The sequence below is a fragment of the Sapajus apella genome, unplaced genomic scaffold (genome assembly GCF_009761245.1).
Source record: "Sapajus apella isolate SASKATOON/1434 unplaced genomic scaffold, GSC_monkey_1.0 scaffold37, whole genome shotgun sequence".
Lineage (NCBI taxonomy): Eukaryota > Metazoa > Chordata > Mammalia > Primates > Cebidae > Sapajus > Sapajus apella.
Window position 1 is genome coordinate 4,604,033 of NW_022436977.1, and position 23,174 is coordinate 4,627,206.

Consider the following 23,174-nt stretch of genomic DNA (forward strand, 5'->3'; position numbering starts at 1 on the left):
GCACGCGCCACCATGCCCAGCTAATTTTTTGTATTTTTAGTAGAGACAGGGTTTCACCATGTTGACCAGGATGGTCTCGATCTCTATATTTTTTTTTTATAAAAAATGTAAATATAAAAAAAGGAGACTCAGTTGGGATGGAACAGAAGGCTAGATGGGACGAAGAGAAGGTTGGATGGCGGAAGACACAATACAGGCATGATAAGGACAGGAGTGAAATGCCGGGTAAAGACTCAGACTTTAGTCCTATAAAAGTTGCCCAACATTTTCCCTCCATAAAATGTGACAGATGATGTTTTTGGGCAGACACTTGTCCCCTGGCATATTTAAATTTTGATGAATCAACTCTCCACCCCTCCTCCATTTTCTTTTTTTATCAGCAAGGTAAACTATGAAATTAGATACGTTAGTTTGGGTATAGGTGTCTAAGAGTATACTACAAACCTCAAAAATTAGTAGCTTCAACAACGTAGAAGTTGATTCATCCTTTACATCAAAGTCGGAGGTAGAGTCACAGTTGTGCGGCATGAAGCTGGCAGGGTCCCAGGCTTCTCCTGCCTTTCCTGGGGTTTGCCTTCATTTGCACGTTCAGGGCGGCTCACCACCGAGTCCATACTCAGGAAATAGGCTGAGGAAAGATGGAAAGGGGAGATGGCTGACCAATATCCCATTTTTGCCCAGAACTATAGGATTTCCCAGGACATAGGACCCTTAATGCTACAACTGGAAAAATTCCTGGCAAACTGGAGGAGTGGGGTGGGATGGGGTTGGGAGTGCAGATCGTCAGCCTCATTCTAGGGCCCCACCTGAACATCGTATGCTTCGCTTGTGGTTACATCTCATTTTCTAGAACTTAGTCACCAAGTCACACTAAGCTGCAAGAAAGGCTGGAAAATATGGTCTTTACTCTGGCTATGGAAGAAGTGGGTAATAGATATTGAGCCACAATTAGCTGTCTTTGTGTTAACATACAAATATTTTGGTTGATCAAGAGAATAGTTAGCAGGTATTCATGTGGCTGATGGTGCTGTATCCATAAAGGCAGCTTCGCAGACACCATCCCATAAGGTCAGGCTGTGGGCTTTGTGTACGTACTGCCATATTAGCTGCAATTTCACCTTTTTCCCAGTTTAGGAGGCATGTCTGAGAGTGATGTTTCGTAGGGGGAACCTTGAACCTTACTCACTTGTTTTTACAAGTATTAATCAGCCATAAATATTTCTTTTTTTTAATTTATTTATTTTACTTTAGGTGCTTACTATATCTGGCATTTCTCCCCATATTATCCCTCCCCACCCTCCCCTGCCTCCCCACACCCCGCTGTCTCTCCCCTACCCCTTACAACTGCCCTCAGTGTGTGATGCTCCCCTCCCTGTGTCCATGTGTTCTCATTGCTCAACACCCACCTATGAGTGAGAACATACAGTCTTTGGCTTTCTGTTCTTGTGTCAGTTTGCTGAGAATGATGGTTTCCAGATTCATCCAAGTACCTACAAAGGACACGAACTCATCATTTTTTATGGCTGCGTAGTATTCCATGATGTATATGTACCACATTTTCTTTGTCCAGTCTATCATTGTTGGGCATTTGGGTTGGTTTCAGGTCTTTGCTGTTGTACACAGGGCTGCAGTGAACATATGTGTACATGTGTCTTTATAGTAGAAAAATTTATAGTTTTGGGGTATATACCCAGTAATGGGATTGCTGGGTCAAAAGGAATTTCTTTTTCTAGATCCTTGAGAAATCGCCACACTGTCTTCCCCAGTGATTGAACAAATTTACACTCCCACCAGCTGCATAAAATTGTTCCTATTTCTCCACATCCTCTCCAGGATCTGTCTCCAGATTTTTTAATGATCACCATTCTAACTGGCGTGAGATGATATCTCAGTGTGGTTTTGATTTGCATTTCTCTAATGACCAGTAATGATGAGCATTTTTTTCGTATGTTTGTTGGCCTCATATATGTCTTCTTTCGAAAAGTGTCTGTTCATATCCTTCACCCACTTTTGAATGGGGATTTTTGTTTTTTTTCTTGTATATCTGTTTTAGTTCTTCGTAGATTCTGGATATTAGCCCTTTATCAGATGGGTAGATTGCAAAAATTTTTTCCCATTCTGTTGGTTGACAATTCACTCTAATGATGGTTTCTTTTGCTGTACAGAAGCTCTGGAGTTTAATTAGATACCATTTGTCTATCTTGGCTTTTATTGCCATTGCTTTTGGTGTTTTAGTCATGAAGTCCTTGCCTATGCCTATGTCCCGGATAGTTTTCCCTATGTTTTCTTCTAGCGTTTTTATGGTGTTAGGTTTTATGTTTAAATCTTTGATCCATCTGGAGTTAATTTTAGTGTAAGGTGACAGGTAGGGTCCAGTTTCTGCTTTCTGCACATTGCTAGCCAGTTTTCCCAACACCAGTTTTTAAACATGGAGTCCTTTCCCCATTGCTTGTTTTTGCTGGGTTTGTCAAAGATCAGATGGTTGTAGATGTGTGGTGTTTCTTCTGGGGTCTCTGTTCTGTTCCATTGGTCTATGCCTCTGTTTTGGTATCAGTACCAGGCTGTTTTGATTACTGTGGTCTTGTAGTATAGTTTGAAGTCTGGCAGTGTGATGCCTCCAGCTTTGTTCTTTTTGCTTAGTATTATCTTGGCTAGCCACAGATATTTCTTTTGACACCCTCGGAATTGATTACAACGTGCCATTATGGCCAGACATAGACAGTGAGGTACATTGCAGTAGGTCACTGGAATGGTTTTGAGTTCAAGAGTCATGAAATGACATGATGAAAAAGAACTTGAGAAAGATTCATCTGGAGGGTGTGGTTTTATCCCAAAACACCCAAATGATGTGGGGACAAATGCAAGGATGTGGAGTTTTGCATTTAAATATTATCAGAGATACATAGCTGTGAGCTTCTAGGAGACTCACCTATAGCAAATGTAAGGACCTGCCTCAGACTTGACATCCGGGGAAGATTTTTCGTGTAATTAGCCAATGAGCAGCCTAGAAACAGCTTTCTAGAGTAGATGTCTGTTTTGTTTCCCTTGCTATTAGGAGGTAATATCAACTCTCAAGCTGGGATGTCAGGAGAGAATGAGCCTGAGGACACAGATGTGACCGCTGAGTCTTGAGGATAACTAGTTCTGCCCTGCCAGGCATGCCATCCCATCTTTGTCCTGGCTGTGCTGAAGTCAGCTCTCCATGTAGCCTCCCCACATTAGAAGTTCCGATAGACCTTATCAAATGCTCCAGCTACAAGGCAAAGAAGACTGGATTGGAAAAGTATAAGACCCAGGGAGTGAAAGAGAGTGCAGTAACATTTGGAAACTAGTTGTTCCTTAGAAGAGAACCCAAGACACAACTGATTTAATGTTTTCTATCCTGTAAAGACCCTTCATCTCCTCCTCTTTCACCATCTTCTCTCCAGGTATTCTCAGTTCCTCACTGACTATACAAGTGTGTGGCTGTGTGTCTGTGTTGAATTGGTGTTTCTCTTTTTGATGGATACACACACACACACACACACACGTGTGCATGCAGACACACATACATATTTTTAGCAAAATCACTTTGCTTTAGAAAACTGAAATATTTCTGTTCCATTAAACTGAGGTGTGGTCCCTCATGCCAAAGAAAATCTTGAGTGTTTTGTGAATCAACTAGACACTTGCCATGTGTTTCTCAACACATTCTGTGCCTGTTTTCTTGTGTACCCTAGAGCCTCCAATTTTAAGAGAATAAACATTCCAAAGGCATTAGTATGCCTGTGTGAATTAGTAGCTTTGAGGAGGAAAAAGCTGAAGATGAGATCCAGCCATACTTGCAACAGCTTTTCTTGCCTGGAAGTATTTGTCATGTTGTAAAAGTTTCAGTCCTCATCAGCCACTAAGACAGTTACAGAAGCCTGGGAACAATTTCAATTGTGTAGTGACTTAGGGATTTATTAAGGACAATAAATCTGCCTTAGTTAAGAATCGAAGAGCTATAATGTGATATTATGCAGCCACTTCATGTAACGTTTTCAAAGAATATTTAATGACGTGGTAAAATGCTTATGATATAATGTTAAGTGGAAAAATCAATATCTAAAACTGCAAATACAGCATGATCCCAATTTTGTAAATTTGTATATACAGGAAAAAAGACTAGAAGGAAATTATCAAAAATGTTAGCAGAGTTTGTGGGATTACGCACAAGTTTTGGTTTACTGCTTAAACTTATCTGTGTTTTTCCACATTTTCTAAATAAATGATTCTTCCTTCTATTTGAATACCAGTATGTCTTACATTTATAAATAAAGGTTTTTTTTTTAAAGAATAAGCACAAAAATATTATTTAACAAATGGGTAATGGTATTGATGGAAGCAGATGTTTTCTCCAAAAATCCAAGAAAAATGGTGTGACTCCTCACCTTTGAGTGAGTTCCGGCACAAAGTCATGTGCTCAGTGGGATATCTTTAAAGTTGTTTGTTTGTTTATTTGTTTATTCATTCATTCCTCAGAGCTATTTGGTGTGCTCCCACGGTATGCCAGGCACAGTGCTAAACTGAGTAAAGCCCAGGTCCCTCGGCAGTACGGTAGGGAGGTATTAACTACTGCTAAGACAATATGTTAATTGTCTTCTGGTGTTGTGAATAAGCATGTGTTCACTGAAGACATTAATAATTGGGTGAATGAACAGAAGCAAGAGTTCATCTCCAGCCCTGGCCTTTTACTCCCAAGTTTTCTGGTGCTCTGTGAGATTTTTCCATCTCCTGTTAGGAATCTCAAGTGTCTGGGCCGTACCCTTTCAGCAGATTGCTTCATAAAATGATAGTGGCTCATGGAAGAACTGACAAACTCTTTCCATGTGCTGTCCTGGCGAGCTTGTGCCATTTAAGGAATGGATGACTCTGGAAGGAGTCACTGGTGGAGGCCTCCAGACGTGTGAAGTTTCTTCCTAGTGAATGCAGGGTTCCTGTGGGACTAGAACTCAAGCTAGAGATGTGGCCAAACAATGATGTCTTGGCAGAATTGGGCCCATGTGGAGGTGGAAGTTAAAACCTCCAAGATGTGGCCTTAAAGGTCCTGAAAAGGCCCTCTGTCATCCTCACTGCTCCCTGCTCCCTGATACAGGAACTGAGGAGGACATCTTCTCCTCCAGTGAGATGTAGAGTTTAACAGGCCAGTGCTCCAGGGAGCAGTGACCCCCTGAATTCCATTAGCCCTGAGGTATAAATGAATGCCATGGGAGATGGAGGCTTGCTGCTGTGAAACTCCCTGAGGCATCTCCTGTCTCCAGGTTGGAAGTAATCCGGGTAAGCAAAGGTGAGGCTTGAACTAGAGTGGGACAGAGGAAGGACATCTCCTGCCTGATAGGGTCTTGCTGAATGCTCTGTCTGACTGGTTCGCTCAGTCTCTCCAAGGCACCACTTCCCTCCCCCACCACCGTGGGATGTGCAAAACTTCTGAAAGTTCTAGGGGGAGGCGGACACCTAATGTCCTCTTTGCAGGACTTCTGGAAACCCTTAAATGATCTAAGTAAATGAGTAATTCTTTGGATATTGCAAGATGAAGGTAAATGAGTTGCCCTGAGACCGTAATGAATGCAAATGAATTCCGCACCTTTGCACAGGTTTGAGAGAGACTAGAGAACTACCGGTGGAGAGCCGTTGTCTGAACATGAGAGAGAATCAAAATCAATGGGAATCAGGAAGAAGAGAGAGAAGGAAAATGTAAAGTGGTGGTCCTTAGAGAAGCTATTAACCAAGACTTGGCTTTTATTACTTTCTTCCTAAGGTTATAATGAAAGATCCTATGTAGTTTCTGCCCTAGTGCCTCCCAGGAGCTTTCTCTTTGAGGGACACACAGGCCCCATGAGCCTGGACCAGGAAGAGTGGTGCACTCTTCCCTATGGAGGGGCTTTCAGAGAGTGTGTCCTCCCCACACTCAGCAGCCGCAGTCACTAGCTGCCCAGAGATGCTGAAAATGAACAGACCCTACCCCCCGCCACTGTAGCTGAATCCAGACTGCGGGCACTGGCGTGTCTTCACCTCCCCTTCCCCTCCCTTGTCCTCCTCATAGACTCTTTCCTTCTGGAGCCCTTTGATGTCCTTTGGGCCCAACCCAAGACTTTCTTTACCTGGAACTGATTATTGGATTGGCAGGACCACCTTCTTCACCTACCTCATCTCTTTACCTGCCTGTGCCAGGCTGAGACACCGAGTCAAGGCTGAGAGGGTGGGAAGGGCGCTGCCTCTCATGACCCTGACTCTCTCATCAGCAGTGCTCCCTCCTGCTCCTCACAGCTACCCCACTCCCTCCTAGCTGTCTCCTCAAGTCTCAGCTCCCTGCCCATCTCCTGCCCTGCACCTTCTCCAGGTGCAGTGCCCACCACACCTGGCATTGCCTGTTCTTCATCCTACTGACTCTCTTCAATGACATGCCCAACATAGTTGGACCTAGTTTTTCTCTGATATGTACCCAAATCTTTCTTACTTCATCCAGTACTAATTGAGCACCAAATACGTGCCAACCACTAGACCACGGCTTACTCACATGAATGACAGGTTATGTCTGGCTGTCTATAAAACATCTCAAACAGTAGCTGTCGTTGTTTTTTCATTGCTGTAATGGTCCCGACGGCTATAAAGGAGCCTTCCAGAATCCCAACTGGAAGTGGCAATAATCAGCAATCCTTGGCTCACAGGGAGCCAACATCCACACATCCACACATCCACACATGCAGCTGGCCTGTTCCCAGGGACCCGCACAGGCAGCTGCTCATCCAACCCAGATTCTTCAGGAACCCCCTCTCTCCCAGGAGGCAGCTCCGCATCCCTCATGTCCCTGCAGCAGGAATCTGGGGTGCTGGCCTCCCAAGCTGGTTGTCTGAACACAGTTTCCCCTGGAAGTCTGGCCATGCAGTGTGGTTCAGGGATTCCCCTTAGGAGCACGCTTCAATTACATTCTGGTTATAAAACATATTTCTTCAGGCTGTCCTCTGGGAACATAACCACTCTTCATAACTTTGTTTCCAAATAACAAATAAACAAATGAGTTCATTTTGGATTTTTTTTTTTTTACATGCCAGACATTTTCTTAGCAGCCCTAAAACTCCCTTTCTTTAAGACTCAATTTCCACGAGCTAACGCGTTGTTTGAAGTCATTTATGTTTAGAAAGCATTGGGTTAATATGTGACTTTCAAAAGCAATGTATATGCATTTAGCAGAGCCTTCTGACAGAGCAGTGCCTTAGCCCTAAAAAAGAAAAAAAGAACCTCTCCCCGTAGCTATAATGGAGGGGACTTCAATTACATATTAAGGCAAGTCAGTAATAGAAACATCAGGAATTGGGGCTTGGGGCACTCTGAAATCATACACTTTGAATCTGATACCCAGTACATGTAGAAACAGCATTCATATTGATTGTCAGCTGGGCTTCATGTTGTACTCTTAACAAGAACTTGACATTATATGCATATCATGGGAGGCTTTGATAAACCCACTTAGAGGCTTCTGATTCCAAAATGTTACTGAAAGTTGTGGAGTTTCTGAACTCCGATTATACACACCTTTTCCTTTCTGAGGTTGTGTTAGGGTTTAGGAACTAAACCTAAAGACAATAAATATCTTAAGCTTGGAATTTGATGGGAAGGAAAAAAAAAATGAGTAGGTCTTTAAAAAAGAGAGAGAGCACGTGTGCAGGTAGAATAATGTCCCCAGGCCAGGAAAATACCAGTCATTTTCAGATAAATTATACCTTCCTCCTCCTCCATGGGAAAAAAAAATCATACTCAGACTTAACTGTCCCTTTGGCACTTTTGTCAAATGAGTTTTAGTAGCAGGAGCTGCTAAAAATATAAGCCAATTTCTTTCTTCATTTAAATCAAGTGCTTAAAAAAAGTGTAGCGCCTAGAACTGGTGCAGGGCTGAGCATTGAACTGCCTGGGCTGCCTCAGTCCCTGAATAGTCCTCAGTGATAGTAAGGACCCTCTCCAAGCCAAGGGAAGTCACCTGCCAGGCTAGAGATTGCCCCTTAAGAACAGGGGTCGTTTTTAGCACCCAGGACCCAAGTTCACGGTCAGCCCCTTGGGGATATGCTGACCAGGTCAGGTGTGGAAAGTACTCTCAAGAGTCATTTCTTTTTGGTCGTTCATTAATCCTGCCTTTCTTCTTTTATTCTTTTTTCTTTCTTTCCTTCTTAAAACAAAAACAAAAACAAACAAACAAAAAAAAAACAAACAAAAAAAGAACATGTAAAAATTACCAAGCATATGCCAGCTGGTACTAGGATGTAATTTAAGGCATTGAATGAGACATAGTTCCTACTCTTGGGTAGATTGGGACCCACTCCATCCCCATCCAGTGTTCCCTTCCCATGGGGCCTCTGGCTTCCTCATATTTGGAAAGCAGTCTGACCAACTGGCCCTAAGGTGGGAACTAAAGAAGGCTTAAATTGTTTTCAGAGTTACCTGCCTTGTCATAGAATTTAAAGCCTTTTAAGAATATAAAAGGGCTTTGAAGCCCAAAGGAATATATTTATAATGCTAAAATTTTAGGAACTATGATAGGAAGAAGGGGAGAGAGTTTTTCGGGAAGGAGACTCTTCCTGTTATTTTGGATGGCTGCAGCTTGTTCTGCCCAATGCTCAGACAAGGTACATCTAAATTACGTCTTAGACTCTACTAAAGATTATTTTAGATTCAAATGTAGGAAGTGAAAAGATGTTAGAAGTTAGCTAATTCACTTCCTGTATGTCACAGAAGAGGGGGTTCCGAGAGAGTCAGGCTGCTGGGGTGGCGGCTCGCTGTTCTTCAGGGCCACGCTTTGCGTGCAGGGGAAAACAGTAGAGAATGGAGATGGAAGAGGGGGAAGCAGGCCTACTTGGTGCTGACTGTGTATTCTGCTAGGATTTCACTCTAATGCCTCCGGTTTTTGGCCTTGGGACTTATAAATGAGGCCACCTTGAATCAAACCCCCTATGGAACCTCAGTGATTCAAACTGACCTCTTGAATGAGACTCCAAGATAGCTTTGCCATAGTTCAAATTCTGGTCTCTGATGAATAGTGAACATAGTTATTAATGTCACAGTGACTTCCACAGAATCCCTGCATCATTTTTACTGCTCTGCCTATCAAACCTGACTTTCCTATATGATCATTGCCTTAATGCCTTCTCTGTGCATGCGTGGTGTGAACATGGAAGTGCTTAGCATGTGCTCTGAGGTGTGGTTCTAGAAGCAGTAATGAATTGTGGCAAGCCATCTCAACTACATTTTCTTCTGGTTCTGCTCAGTAACCATGGCATCAGAAGTTAGAAGGTGCGCTGGTCGACAACAGGTACCCCTGATGCCACGGCACAGGAGGGACAGCAACTGATTCAAATTAGAATGAACTGTATATTTTTCCTCCTATAAACAGTGGTCTGATCATGTGAGCTAGGTCTCAGGTATCAGCAGTAGGAATCTCTAGAAGTTCCTAGCCATACAGTGCTACATTAGCCCATTTGGACTGTCTTTAGGATATTTTATATTCTATTATGAAGTCACTGCTGCGACCTTTTCCACAACCATTAGGTGATTTTGTCCTTGACCAGCTGTTATTCTGTCCTTTAGCAGATCTGCAGTTCACTTTAGGTGATCTTTTGGATAAGCAAATAGATCTTAATGGCAAATTGCATGGGTGCGAGTTGAGATTACATTTGGTTTCCAATGACAGCTAACTATTCTGTAGTATTTCTTATAAAACTTTATATAAATCACCTGACTTAATTTTCACAGCAACACTCAGTGAGAAATTATTATTAGCCCCATTTCATTGATGGGGAAACTGAGACAAAGAAAGTTTATATAATTTGTCCAAAGTCACACAGCTGTTAAATGACAGAAGCTGAGATTTGAATCCAGCTAGTCTGATTTAATCACTACAGCATATGGCCACGAGCACACCAAGTTTTGAAACACAGATTTTATTACTGAATATAACACCCCAGTTCCTGGCACGTTAGGAGGTTTTTTTGTAAGGGAAGATGTCTATGAAAAGAGCCAGTTGTTCTCTGTCAGCAAAACGATATTTAAAGCTCAAGGAGACAATTGTGTCTCCTCATTTGAACCCCCAAATCATATCCAAGAACAAAGTTTGTTTTGACTTCACAGATTAGACCTCTTCTCCGCACAAGGACTGGGGAGAATGTTGACTACATTAACTTCCAAGAGCCTTGTTGAATCAAGAATGTTTCCAAGTCCCAACCCCTCTTCCTCATTCACAAAGATCCTCGTGATGATGGCAGCCCATAATGTGCTTTCCTCCTGCAGGTCTCTTCCTTGGAGAGCCCCTGAACCTAAATCAGGACAGTGGATCTATCTGCCAGCTCATGTATATGTATGCATTCCCCAGGCCTGCGTGTTGGGAGTAACCCTTCCTACTTATTAACTTACGTTATCCTTCTTCTAATTCTACTTCAATAAGCTCCACTGTCCCAACAAACTTGAAGGCCGTAAGCTGTATTTGAAACTTTATTATGTTTTCACAAAAGATGTATTAATATGCTGGCCACCCTCAAGATATATTTGATAAATATTTAAGGACTTGACCTAAAGAAGCAGTAGTGTTTAGGCAAAGCCTCTCAGTTGGCCAAAGTTGTTACATTGATTTTTTTAAAATTTCTTAGCATTTGCTATTTTAATTTAGTTGTTTTTGGTGTTTTCTTTTTTCTGGTAACTTGTCTTGAAAAAATCGTAGTTACCTACTCCAGTGAGTTAAACTTCCTTATTTCTGGGGAAGATAAAGTATCTATGACATAAGCTTCTGTTCTGCCTCTATAAGGCTACAGCAGTGAACTCTGAAAAATGAAAAATTCAGACATCTGTCTTGCCTATATGTACCTAATGTCTGTCAATTCGTTCATTCTTCAAATTCGTTCATTTGTTGTTTATATTTATGGAGTGCCCACTGTGTGCCAGGCCTGAGGTGTGCTGAGTAACACAACACATATGGCCTGTATCCACGAAGCCTACCATCCGAGGTTGGGAGGAGGCAAAGGATGTAAAATAAATGAATGTATGATTTCACATCCTGCTAAGTGTTATGAAAACTAACAACAGAGTACTATGAGAGAAAATAACAGGGAAGGCCTGTGGTGGCTTACACCTGGAATCCTAGCACTTCAAGGGGCTCAGGTGGGAGGATTGCTTGAGCCCAGGAGTTTGAGGTTGCAGTGAGCTATGATTGCAGCATCGAACTCCAGCCTTGCTGACAGACTGAGACTGTCTCGGGAAGGAAGGGAGGGAGGAAGGGAGAAAAGGAAAGGAAGGGAAAAAGAAAAGAAAAGGAAAGAAAGAAAGGAAAAGAAAGAAAGGAGGGAAGAAAAGAAAGAAAAGGAAGGAAGAAAGGAAGGAAGGAAGGGAGGGGAGGGAGGAAAGGAGGGGAGGCAGGAAGGAAAGCGGGAAGGAGGGAAGGAAAGAAGAAAGGAAGGAAAGATGGGAACGAAAGAAAGAAAATAATGAAGGGTACCTAATGTAGAATTTGGATTTCTAACACGTTCCGAGGTGATGCTGCTAGTTTGGAAGGAAGACATTTCACTTGCCTTATGAATTAGCTCAACATATATTAGAATCACCTGGAGCTGCAGTGGGGTGCCTTTAAACAAAATACTGATGCCTGGCCCCACTCCCAGAGATTCTGTTAGCATTTGTCTGGGCCTGAGCTTGGGCATCAGCATTTTTAAAGGCAGCTAATGTGCATGCTAGATGGTGCCGGAAAGTGTGATGTTGATTGCTGAGGGCTGGCTAGTGTATACATCCTGGGGGGGTTCACCACCCAGATGCTGATTCACACACTCGACAGACAGCCTGGTTGTGGGGAGCGCTGCCTTCTTCCGAGGTGGATCTCACAAATCCCCAGCGTAATGACAGCCTGTAACTCTACCCACCTGTCATATGAAAGAACTGGATCTGGATGGACCTGCTTGTCTTGCATTTGAGCTCCAGTGTGGATTTAAGTTTCTACTAAGCTTAAATCATGGAGAATTGGACTCTCTGTACCTGACTGGGGAAGCTGGGATGAGAGAGTGGTGGAGAATGGGCTGACTAATGGGTCTGTGTTAGTGTAGCCAGGCTCATTTCCAGTTCTGCTCTGATGAGGTAAAGACCTTGGCAAGTCATATAACTCTTTGGGCTATAGCTTCTTCATTTGTAAAATGAGGCCCTTGAACTAAGTGATAACCATGCTTCTTCTAAATGATCAAATTCTGGCAGTTTTGGCTGTGGAAGTAAGTGTGACATTGAACCCCAGTTTTCCCCTTGATAAAATAAGAGTTGGATTTGTGATTTCTAAGACTATTGTCAGCCCCATGTGCTATCATTAGACCAAAAATAATAGTAGCTAACATTTAAAGAACATTTGTTGTATACCAGCCATGGTTCTAAGAGATTTACATTATCTCATTTAATACTAACAATAAAACAATAAGATGCATTCTATTATTATTAGCCACATTTTATAGATGAAAAAAACTGAAGAACAAAGAGGCTAAGTGACTTGCGCAGGCTCACACAGATAGTGGGTGACAAGTTGTAATCTGACTCAGTCCATCTCTTCCACCCTGCGGTCCTGTTCACCACACCGTTTACCACCACGCCGTCTACCACCATGCCATTTACCACCACGCCGTCTACCACCACGCCGTTTACCACCATGCCATCTACCACCACGCCATTTACCACCACGCCATCTACCACCACACCATTTACCACCACGCCGTTTACCACCACGCCATTTACGCCCATGCCATTTACCACCACACTGCTTACCACCACACCTTGTTTCGCTTCTCCCACCCTGTTTCTCCAGCAATAAAATCAGGGTTTGGACTAAATCGTATCTAGATTTCTTGTAGTTCTAAAATTCAGTGCTTCTATGAATACTGCTACTCATTGATTTATTCAGATTTCCTTTATTTATTCAGCAAACTTTCATTGAGCTTCTAGTATGAGACTCAGGAGTCAGACTGCCTGGATTCCAATCCTCAACTGACCACGTACTAGCTGTGTGACTTTGATCAAATGACCTAAACTCTTTGGCCTGGTTGGTCTCACTTATTCAAACGGGATTAATAAAGCTGTGGCTCCTGTAGAGTTATTGTGAGGATGGAGTGGCATAGCAAGTGTTGCACAAAGGAGTGTCTTGCACCTAGCGCAATGCCTGCCAAATCGTAAGCACTCAATAAATGTTTTTATCAGTACCATCAGGCCCACACTGGTTGCTAGGGATACAAAGATGAGTAAGACACAGTCCTTGGCATCACAGAGCTTACAGCCTAGGCAGGGAGGAGAGATAGATACAAATCATCAGACTATGATGTGAAATGACAAAAGTGTGTTCCAGGCCTTTGAGGAATATGGAGGAGAGGTAGGGGATAAAAGCAGTGAGTTACTAGTCACGTGGAAGCCTTCGAGCTACTTTGGGTGGTGAGAGGAAGAAGTAGCAGGCTCTTAATGTGAGCCCTGCCTTCTGGAGGGCTGAAGGAGACCACAGGCACCAGGACATGGGCAGCAGATGGAGTGGACCCAGTGCAGAGCGTGGGGGCTAGGAGCCCCGGATCCAGACAGCCAAGGAGACAAGAGCCAGCGTGAAAGGGGAGAGCAGACAGCAGGGAGGCAGAGAGAGGCTACAGCAAGGGGGAGCTGGCTGAGTAGAGCACACACCGCAGCCAGTGATCAGTGAACCTGGAGGCACTGGAGGCATCTCCAGTGGAAGATGGATCCCTTGTACAGCCAACTGGCCCTGTCAGCTGGTGGAGGGAGCCAATGCTGGCCGTGGTCCTAGGCCCTGCAGCTGGAAATAGGTAATTGGTGACACCTGGCACAGGTGAGGTATGCTCTGGCAGTGGGACAGCCGCAGTTCCTGGTGGTGTTCCCTTCCAGAGAATCTAGAAGCATAGAATCACAGAGCTGGGGTGGGGTGTGGGGATTAGAGATCAGCCACCACATTTACAGATCCCTGTATCGTACCCAGAAGCCTTCAGGGCAGGGCTCTGGAATCTGCATTTTAAACAGCTTCACTCACAGTTCTCACATCAGTAGTCTGTGACTGCACTTTGAGAGACTTTGTAAAATGCTAGATAGTCAACGGAACCTCAGTAATGAAAAACCAAGACTAGGCCAACAGATTGAAGCCTGTGTTGTTTTCTTGGAAGTTTCCTGGAGGGCCCATTCACCTGCCACCTCCACTCCCACCCTCTGCCTTTACTCCCAGTGTGAAATCTATAGGCCAAGGGGTAGCATTTAGCTTTAAAATGTTGACAAATTTTACAGAAAAGAGAATGCACCTTTTTTTCCTCAAATCTTAAACCCTCTTCATATAATGCAGGCCTCATTTACACCAGCCCTTTTCATGTTTTTTTTACATAAAAATATAAAAGGTTTAATCAAGGGTCTGTCCATTTCTTCAAGACCTCCAGCACCCTGAAGGCTAGGGTGAGGGAGATTTCCCTGTCTCTTTCCTCGTTTCAGTGCCTTGAAAGTCGTCTCCTGATACTGTCCAATCTTAAAACTTAGGGGAACTGGCCTAGAGCTTCGATTGGTGGTGTGTATCTATGTTTGGGTTAAAAAAAAATAGGCAAGTTTCAAAACACATGCCAGAACCTGTGCTGAACAAAGAGAAATCCTACAAATTCCCTGAACCACCCTCATGTGATGGGAGGTGGAGTGGAGCGTCCTGACTTGCAGCCTCACCTGTCAGCTTGTCCCAATCAACTCGTTTCTCAATCGAAGATAGCAGGGAAGGCTTTTCAAACTTCTGTGGCCCAGGGGAGGACCGCGTGCACATGCACAAACATTTTTAGTTTGGGATGTTAGGGAGGGGCGTCGTTGTGTGAGAGACAGCTCCTTCCAGACTGCCGTGTGGCATCTGCACAGGTGGAGATGCTGGCCCAAGAAGCAGGCAGGATCCGTTCATACCACCGGGATTTGCTTAAGGGGCCTTCTTCTTGCCTGATTGGGATGCAGGGTCATCACTCTGAGACAGGGCAAGGGGCAGGCCATGAGTTCCACCATGAAAAATGCAACGTGTGTGTGTGTGTGTGTGTGTGTGTGTAAGTTTGACTTCAGTCCAGGAGTGATATTCTCAAGGCACTAAGGAGCCCCTTACTAAAATTCAACTGTCCGTCCAGCAGGAGGTCCAAGGAAAAAGGAGGAAGCTTGTACTGCATTCCTCCCACCCCACAGATGAGCCCCAGCCTCCAAAGGGCACCAGCAGCAGAGATGCTGTGGAAATTTCTCTAGGGAAATCTCACACAAGCCTGTAAGAAACTTGACCTCATTTGCATTTTCTGATTGAATCAGTGATAGGTTTTTAGCTCTCTCCCTTCCCTGTACAAAGGCAGGCCCAGGAATGAAGAAAAGGCTAAGTTACCTAGTATTTTCAGGAGAGATGTATTATCACTGATTGTCATCCCGGTTCTCTTACACGTGGTATGTCGAAAGCTTGACTAATTCCATAGTGGATGTGTGTCTGTATCGTGTTATTTAAAAATCTTTCTTCTTTTCTTGTACATCATGGTTTCATGAAAAGTTCAACAGCATCAGAACATAGTCCTGAAGGATTTATTAGTTAACGGAATCTTCATCCTCATTATGCTGGTGAAGGAATTTCTTTCAAGGACTACAGTTCCAGTAATAGCATAAATCAAAGACAAGACTGTTGCTTGCTCTGCTTAAGATTTTTGTTTTTAATCTCATGCCCCAGAGGGAGGGGGAATCTGGATATAGAAAACCAGAGACTGAGACCAAGTTATTTAGATGTCAGTAATGATCTGGGCTGCTGGGATCTATTCACTGTAGTCAGGGAGCCTTTACGATAGGCAGACAGTGGTGTAGAGTGTTCTTCAGCATGCCTGTTGCCTCCCTTTCGCTGGTTTTGCTAAAGTCCGGCAGCACTGTTGTCTCTGCCTGCCCCAAACCACCGTGGGTGTGACAAGGAAATAGCAAGCTATGCACTGGGCTTATGTACACAGGGCTCAGAAACATGCACCTAACCCTAGGAAGATAAACCAAGAGCCAGGGAAAATCAGTTCATTTTCCTACTGATGAAAGATAGGAATCCTTTTTTTAAAAAAAAAAAAAATCTTTCATGCATAAGCAAGACTCCACTCTTCAAAGTGCAGAATTCGGCTGTGTGCTAGGTTTCTTTTTCTTCTTAATTTTTAATTACTCCTTTTCTCTTCTGCATCCTAAAGAGAAGGGAACTTTGAAGGCCCCAGAGTCTCAGAAGAAGAACACTTCATCCTGCTTATAAATGGGCAAGGTGGGATTCAAACACATTCTGGTTCTCTACTGGGCTTTGCCACTTTGCTGTGTGACTTTGAGCAAGGTACTCCACCTCTCTGAGCTTCTTTATTTCCCTCTATTGAATGTGACTTGAATTCCTGTCCAGTAGGGTATGAGGAATAAAAGGAGATCATATATGTAAAGAATCCTAACAGGTTTCTCCTTCCCATTGCACTTCTCTTATATGGCAAATCCCTGAAAAACAAAATTAAAGGATAATTTTTTTGTTTTGCATTTTAACATATTATTAGTTTGGTTCAAAAGTAATTGTAGTTTTTGCCATTAAAGGTAATTGCAAAAACCGCGATAACTTTTGCACCAACCTAAATAGACTCTTGTACTTGCTCCTTGATTTCATTTTCAACTCTCCCAGTAATCCAAATTACCTCCTTCGCCCTCATTTTGCCTTGTTTCTAATCCCTCTCACTCACAGTATTTCTCTCTCTCCTTTCAAAGAATCTACTTCCTTTTCTTTTTCATTTCTTCATCCATATGACTCTCCTGTGACTGGCATAAAAGAGAGTAGGAATGATTAACATTAGAATCAGGGCATAGAATATAATAAAATAGTATATAAGGGAAAAGAAAACTGTATTCTTTTATTCATTCAGTGAATATTGATGAACCACCTACTGTGTGCAGACCCAGGGCTCAAGACTGACAAACTTCACCGCCCCCCTCCAAAGAGTACATGGGCAAACCTGGAAGTAAATAGGTAGGTATGATTCTCTCTGCCAAGTGATCTGGTGTAGGGGACAAACACAGGGTGTTATGGGTGCCCCCTAGAGGGCCCTCAGCCCACACATGGGACGGAAATGAGGTCTACCTGGGAACTAGAGGGAAAGACTAGGAGAAAGGGCAGGCCAGGCTAGGAACAGGGTGTGTCAGGGCACCAAGGTGAGACTGGACCTGGTGTTACGGAAGAAACAAAAGACCAGGATGGAGACAGGAGGAGTAAGTTCTGGTGCTGTATTGCACAGTTGCGCAGCATGGGGACTGTAGTTAATAATAATGTATTATATAGACATACCTCCTTCTGTTGCACTGCTTTGCAGATATTAAGTTCTTTTACAAATTGAAGGCTTGTGGCATTAGTGCCTCGAAGAAGCCTGTCAGCACCATTTTTCCAACAGTGTGTGTTCACTTCATGTTTCTATGTCAGCTTTGTAGCAATAAAGTATTTTAAAATTAAGGTATACTTGTGTTTTTAGACATAATGCTATTACATACTTAATAGGATACAGTAGAGTGTAAACATAACTTTTAGATGCACTCAGAATCCAAAAAATGTGTGTGACTTGATGGCAATACCGGTTTTATTGCTGTGGTCTAGAGACCGAACCCACAATCTCTCCGACGTTTGCTTGTACTTCAGAATTGCTAAAAATTAGATTTTAAATGTTCTCACAACAAAGAAATGATAAGTATGTGAGGTGACGGATATGTTCATTTGACAATGCATATGTGTGTCATAACCATCAAATTGTAACCCATAAATATATACTATTATTTGTCAATGAAATACAAACATTTTTTAAAAAACAAAGATCAGAACGGAGGAACAGAATGCAAGGGAGAGAGCATCTAAAGATGAGCTGGAGAGCTTTGCTCGCCGGGGTGAGTGTTGACTGGCCTCTAATGAAGAGCCAGGGAAGCCGGTGGAAGCATGGTGGCGGGGATGGGGGCGGCAATGGTGATCAGATCTGATTTCCACACCTGGTCCTGGCTTGCAGTGGGAGAAGCTGGGTCTGTATATCTTTTCTCTATTCCTGTCTTACATTTGTAAGTTGGGCCCTTAGAGTTGCCAAGTCCTCAGCTTTGAAAAGAAGCTGCTTTGTTCAAGTTCAGTGCCGTCCGTGGTCCAGCAAATTGAGATTAAAAGAGGCCCCCCTTGGCCGGGCGCTGTTTTAAGGATTCTGCTGAGGGCTTAAATGGGCTAGTTTTGAAATGGAAGACAAACCATAATCACCAGGCAATGCTCCCTTGTTTTGCCAGGGAGAGACATTTATAGGTATTAAACTAGTTCCAGAAGGCCTCTAATAGAGTTCCTTAAATGCAATAATAACACAGAATTATTAGGGGAAACTATTATTATTATTCCAAGTAATAACATAATTTTGTGCCCATGGAGGACATCCAAAGTGCTGAGAGAAATGAGCATTGGTTAATTAAGCCTGGCCACTCCTCCATGAGTTGGGTGAAGCATCATTAGACTTGTTTTTATAGAGGAGTCATCTGAAACACAGTTGGATTAGTTGACTTCCTTAAGGTCAAACCGTGGGAAAAAAAAACCTGGGGATTTTTATATTTGATCAACCCTTTCGCCTCATGTGTCCTACTTGTGAACATGGATTCAGACTCACCCAGTGCCTACAAGAAGAATAAACCTACATGGTTGGGAAACCCTAGAGACCCTGGTCCTTTCTTCCTCTACCCAGGGTTGAGGATGGGGAGGAGAGGCGAAGCACCCGGCAGCAATCCTAATATGTGTGCCCTTTAGTTCGCCATACTCTCATGGGCCTTTATGCACAGAGAGAAGCTGATTCATAATGATGCCAAGGACAGTGCTTTGGAGGAAAATCACAGCACCAGTTAAAAATGGCTGACAAAGCCAGGTAGGGTGGGGAGGGAAATGGAAGGACAGAGAGGCCACCATTGCCAGGGGCTTCCTGTTCTGATGGCAGGAGTTTGAAGCCCAGCAATTACTCAGCATCTGCTGATACAGCCCCTTTCTTCTCTTCCATCCATTTTCTTCTGCTCTGGGTTGCCGTTCCCAAAATTCCAGGATTCAATCTTGGAAAAGACACCTCTGGGACTCTGCTGGGTGTCTTAGGAAGCTGTGTTCTCTCTTCATTTATTATTTTATTCCATGAATCTCTTAACTCATATCAGGAACTGCACTAGACACTGGAGATACAGCAGAATAAGGCTTAATTCCTACCCCCAGGAAGCTCCATCTGGGAGGAGAAAAAGATACCATAGATCCCCTTCCCTTGCCCACCTCTACCAAAAATCAGCATCCTTAGCATATGAGCCATGCTTCAGTACAGGGGGGTCACATGCAGGATGCCTTAAAGAACACTGGGGAGCTGCAGAAAGCTTTAGGGAGGAGGTAGCATTTGAGCCAGGTTGGTCTGAGAACTAAGAAAAATTCCCTGTGGGTAAAAGGAATAGCCTGAGTAAGGGCATGGAGGCATGACACCGTAGGAGGCTTGGAGACCTTATAAAACATTAAGTCTTCATTATGCGACATTGTTCCTTTGGACTAGAAGAGCTAAATTAGTCCCTAATGATATATTCTCTCATAATCTTCATAGATTGTTTTATGACATGTAATATGCCTTTTTATCCAAATAGATTATATGTTATTCGAGTTCTAAGACCTTCTTCTCCCCCATAACATGGAACTGAGCAGGACTGAGTGGCCGACTTCTACCTAAAAGACATAAAGAAGAAGTTGAAGTTAAACATAAGTTTAACTGAAAGGTCACTGAATGATCTTAAATGTGATGTTTTAGTTCTGAGCTTTGATTTTCTACTATGTAAAATTATGATAATTATGCTGCTTCTCAGGATTATTTCAAAGATAAAATAAGGCAACACAGGTAAAAGTGCTTTGTAAACTATACTGTATGATATAAAATACTGCTTTTTTAATGTTTGAGCTGATAAGTAATTATAATAAAGATATAATATTCTATAGTAATTTTTACTCCCTCAGCTGTGGCCAGTTAGACTGTCAGCGTTCAGCCACACAACGTAGGCTAAGATTTCAATGGCAGGCTGATGGGAAGATGCTACAATTGATTGGGGCTCATTTTGAAGACCAGATTTTAGTCAACAGGTTCCAGACCCCATGCAGCACTATGGTGGAGCTCTTAACAGGTTGCCTGCCTAGATTCTATTTTGATTCCTAGGAGAGCTAAGCACACAGATTTCAAGTCTTTGCCATCCATAGGCTTCATGGTACATGAGCAAACGCAGCCCGTCATACACAGCCATGTGTTCTCAATGAAGAACAGAAAGGTTTTCCCCAGAGAAAGCAGCTGGATGTCCAGACAGAACTCCACAAAGCGAGTGGTCTGCAAGGGTCTCTTCCCTCACCCACCTGTCTGCTCTTCCTGGGCACAGAAGATATGCTGTTTCCCAGTCCGCTCATTCCTGGGTTAGGGCCATGAAGCTGAGTCCTGGCAAATAAGATGTAAGTGGACAGGATACAAGTTCTAGGTCTTCTGTCTCTCTTTCTCTACTTTGGTGCCTTTGCAGGCAGCATGTTCCAGATAGCAGAGCAACAAGATAGAGAAAGGCTACAAATCTGCACCAGGCCTGATGGAATCAAGAAATAAAGCTTTTTCTGTTAAGCTACTGAGAGGTAGGGATTTGTTATCATAGGGCGCAGCCTCTTCTGACCAGCGCGGTCCTGTTGCCTTGGTGATGTGACTATGGTTCAGAATCTGGCAGTATCCTTTTTTATTACAATGGTAGGACATGCCCCTTCTGGATGATGTTCACCCATCCAATGTCCAGATTCTGTCACTTACGCTGTACTAAGGCTCTCTGACCTAAGACCTCCTTCAACCTGACTTTGTGTATTTCTGCTCAAACCTAGTAGGTGTTGAATTTACAGTTTAACTCTCAGATGACACTGCTACTTCTCTTCTATCACAGTGAAGAGGGAGGGAGTGTCTCTCGTGCCCCTAAGCCACTTAATACATATTTATTGATATTATTCTTAAGTCCTTAAAAATACAGGATAATAGTATCTACTGAGCTATTTCTTTGTGTCAGTCACTGGGGAAAGTGCTTTCTCCACATATTATTTCATGTACTCTTCTTTATTTATTTCTTTCTTTTTAGAAACAGGGTCTCTTGCCCAGGCTGGAGTGCAGTGGCATGATCATGGCCCACTGCAGCCTTGAACTCCTAGGCTATAGCAGTTCTTGTACCTCAGCTTCCTGAGTAGCTAGGACTACAGCCACATGCCTCTGTGCCTGTATAACTTTAATTTTTTTTTTTTTTTTTTTGTAGAGATGGGTTCTCACTATGTTGCTCAGGCTGGTCTCAAACTCCTGGGCTCAAGCGATCCTCCTGTCTCCTCCTCCAAAAGTAATGGGGTTACCGGCATGAGGCACTGCGCCTGGCCTTCATTTAATTTTCACAATAAACTTACAAGTTGACTACTGTTGTTGTTTCCATTTTATAGATGGAGAAATTAAGGCACAGAGCGGTTAAGCAGATTTTCCAGGGTCAAAGAGAGGGAAGCAGAGATTCAAATCTAGGTAGTGTGATCAGCGATGCCACGCTTATTAATATGTGATGTTTTCCCATCATGTGAACAATTCTTAAAAACTAAAGAATTTTACTGTTTGATTCAACTTCGGGTTTTTTTTAATAATTAGAAAACTTTGCCACTTCAGCATTAAAATAATGAATATGAGAATGATTCAACTTTCATAAATAACCTGAGATGGAAAGTTGTTAGCCACCCAAGAGACAGTAAATGAAATTAACATACCCTGGTCCTTGGCTGGCCTCACACACACATTGCTTACTGTGGACTAATGATCAAATAAGTATTTGAAAGGTGCAGATTATAAATCCACTGGGCAGAACCAGTTCTGCAGAGATGTACTAGGCAGAAGTGATAATTGAGATGTGGGCAATAATAAGTGCCATAAAGAAACTATCAGTTTTCTGGTGGATTAAGATTTCTTTTCAGACAGTGTTTCTGTATTATATCATTGGTCCAAAGCATATTTGACTATTTTACTATGTTAAACACAGAATGAAGGTGCTTAGACAGAATGGTTAGAGATCGCAGATTAAATACACATGTGTAATTCTGTTCTCTCCCTCAAAATCCACTAAAATGATTTGTAAAGAGTCTTTTTAAAGAATAACCCGCAGACCAAAAAGAATAGTGGAGAATAAATTGGCAACAATATTTTGGGAGCTGGAAAGCGGATGAAATAGAGGTCACTGACTTATCAGATACAGGAAAGCTGAATCCCAAGCCAGCAAGGGGGAAAACCCAGGTTATCACAGAACCCAGTGCCATGCAGGCTTAGAATTGATGGCACCAGGTACCTCTGAAAATGGAGTCGATGGGCTAAAAATAAGGCGGATGAAAAGTCTGTTGAAATAGCAATTTTATCCTAGATTCACTCTGGGAAATGGTACCATCCCTCCCCTGAGCTAGAGAATTATCTTTGGGTAATGTGAAACTGAGTGTCTCTGGACTCGGGTCAGTGTGCTAACAGTGGCGTTAAGACGTAGGTTCATGTATTTAATTGGAGACTCCCTGCTTTCTTCTTCGGACTTGTCTTTCACACAACAGCAGCCAGATGTTTGTCTCTAAGCAGCAACTGGAATTTTCTCTGTGGTATCTGACTAGTCTAAGAGGAATAAAGACCAAAGAAACTGGCATTGCAGCTCCCCAAGGAAATGGCCTAATGCATTATTCTAACAGTGGATGAACCCCTTTCGTGTGCCCAGAAATCATACTCAGCTTTAATGCCCTACTCTTCAATAAAGTATGAGAAAGCAAAGAATTACCAGGCATTTGAGGAAAGCATTTAATGTAAGATACAGAGAAAGTAGCAAGTTAGAGGAAACAGAAACTGTGAAAGAAGAAAAAAAAAAAAAACAGGAGGGAAAGGGTGGAATACCCCTGTCGTTAACAAACACAGAAAGATAAGTAGAGATATGGCATTCATGACCAAAGAACAATATTCTAAAACAAGGAATACTCAAAAATAATAATGAGCTGTAATAAATTAAAAATTGAAGAGTAGAAGCTAAAAACGAGAAAAATAAGCAGGGTATGGGAAGGGTAAAATAATGCAAAAGATGATTCAAGAAAATTT

General features: G+C 42.8%; 1 protein-coding gene across 1 annotated transcript in view; it reads left to right on the forward strand.

Moving 5' to 3' along the window:
• RORA (RAR related orphan receptor A) overlaps nt 1–23,174 on the forward strand; it is a 737,001-nt gene that overhangs the window by 385,714 nt on the left and 328,113 nt on the right. The window lies entirely within an intron of this gene.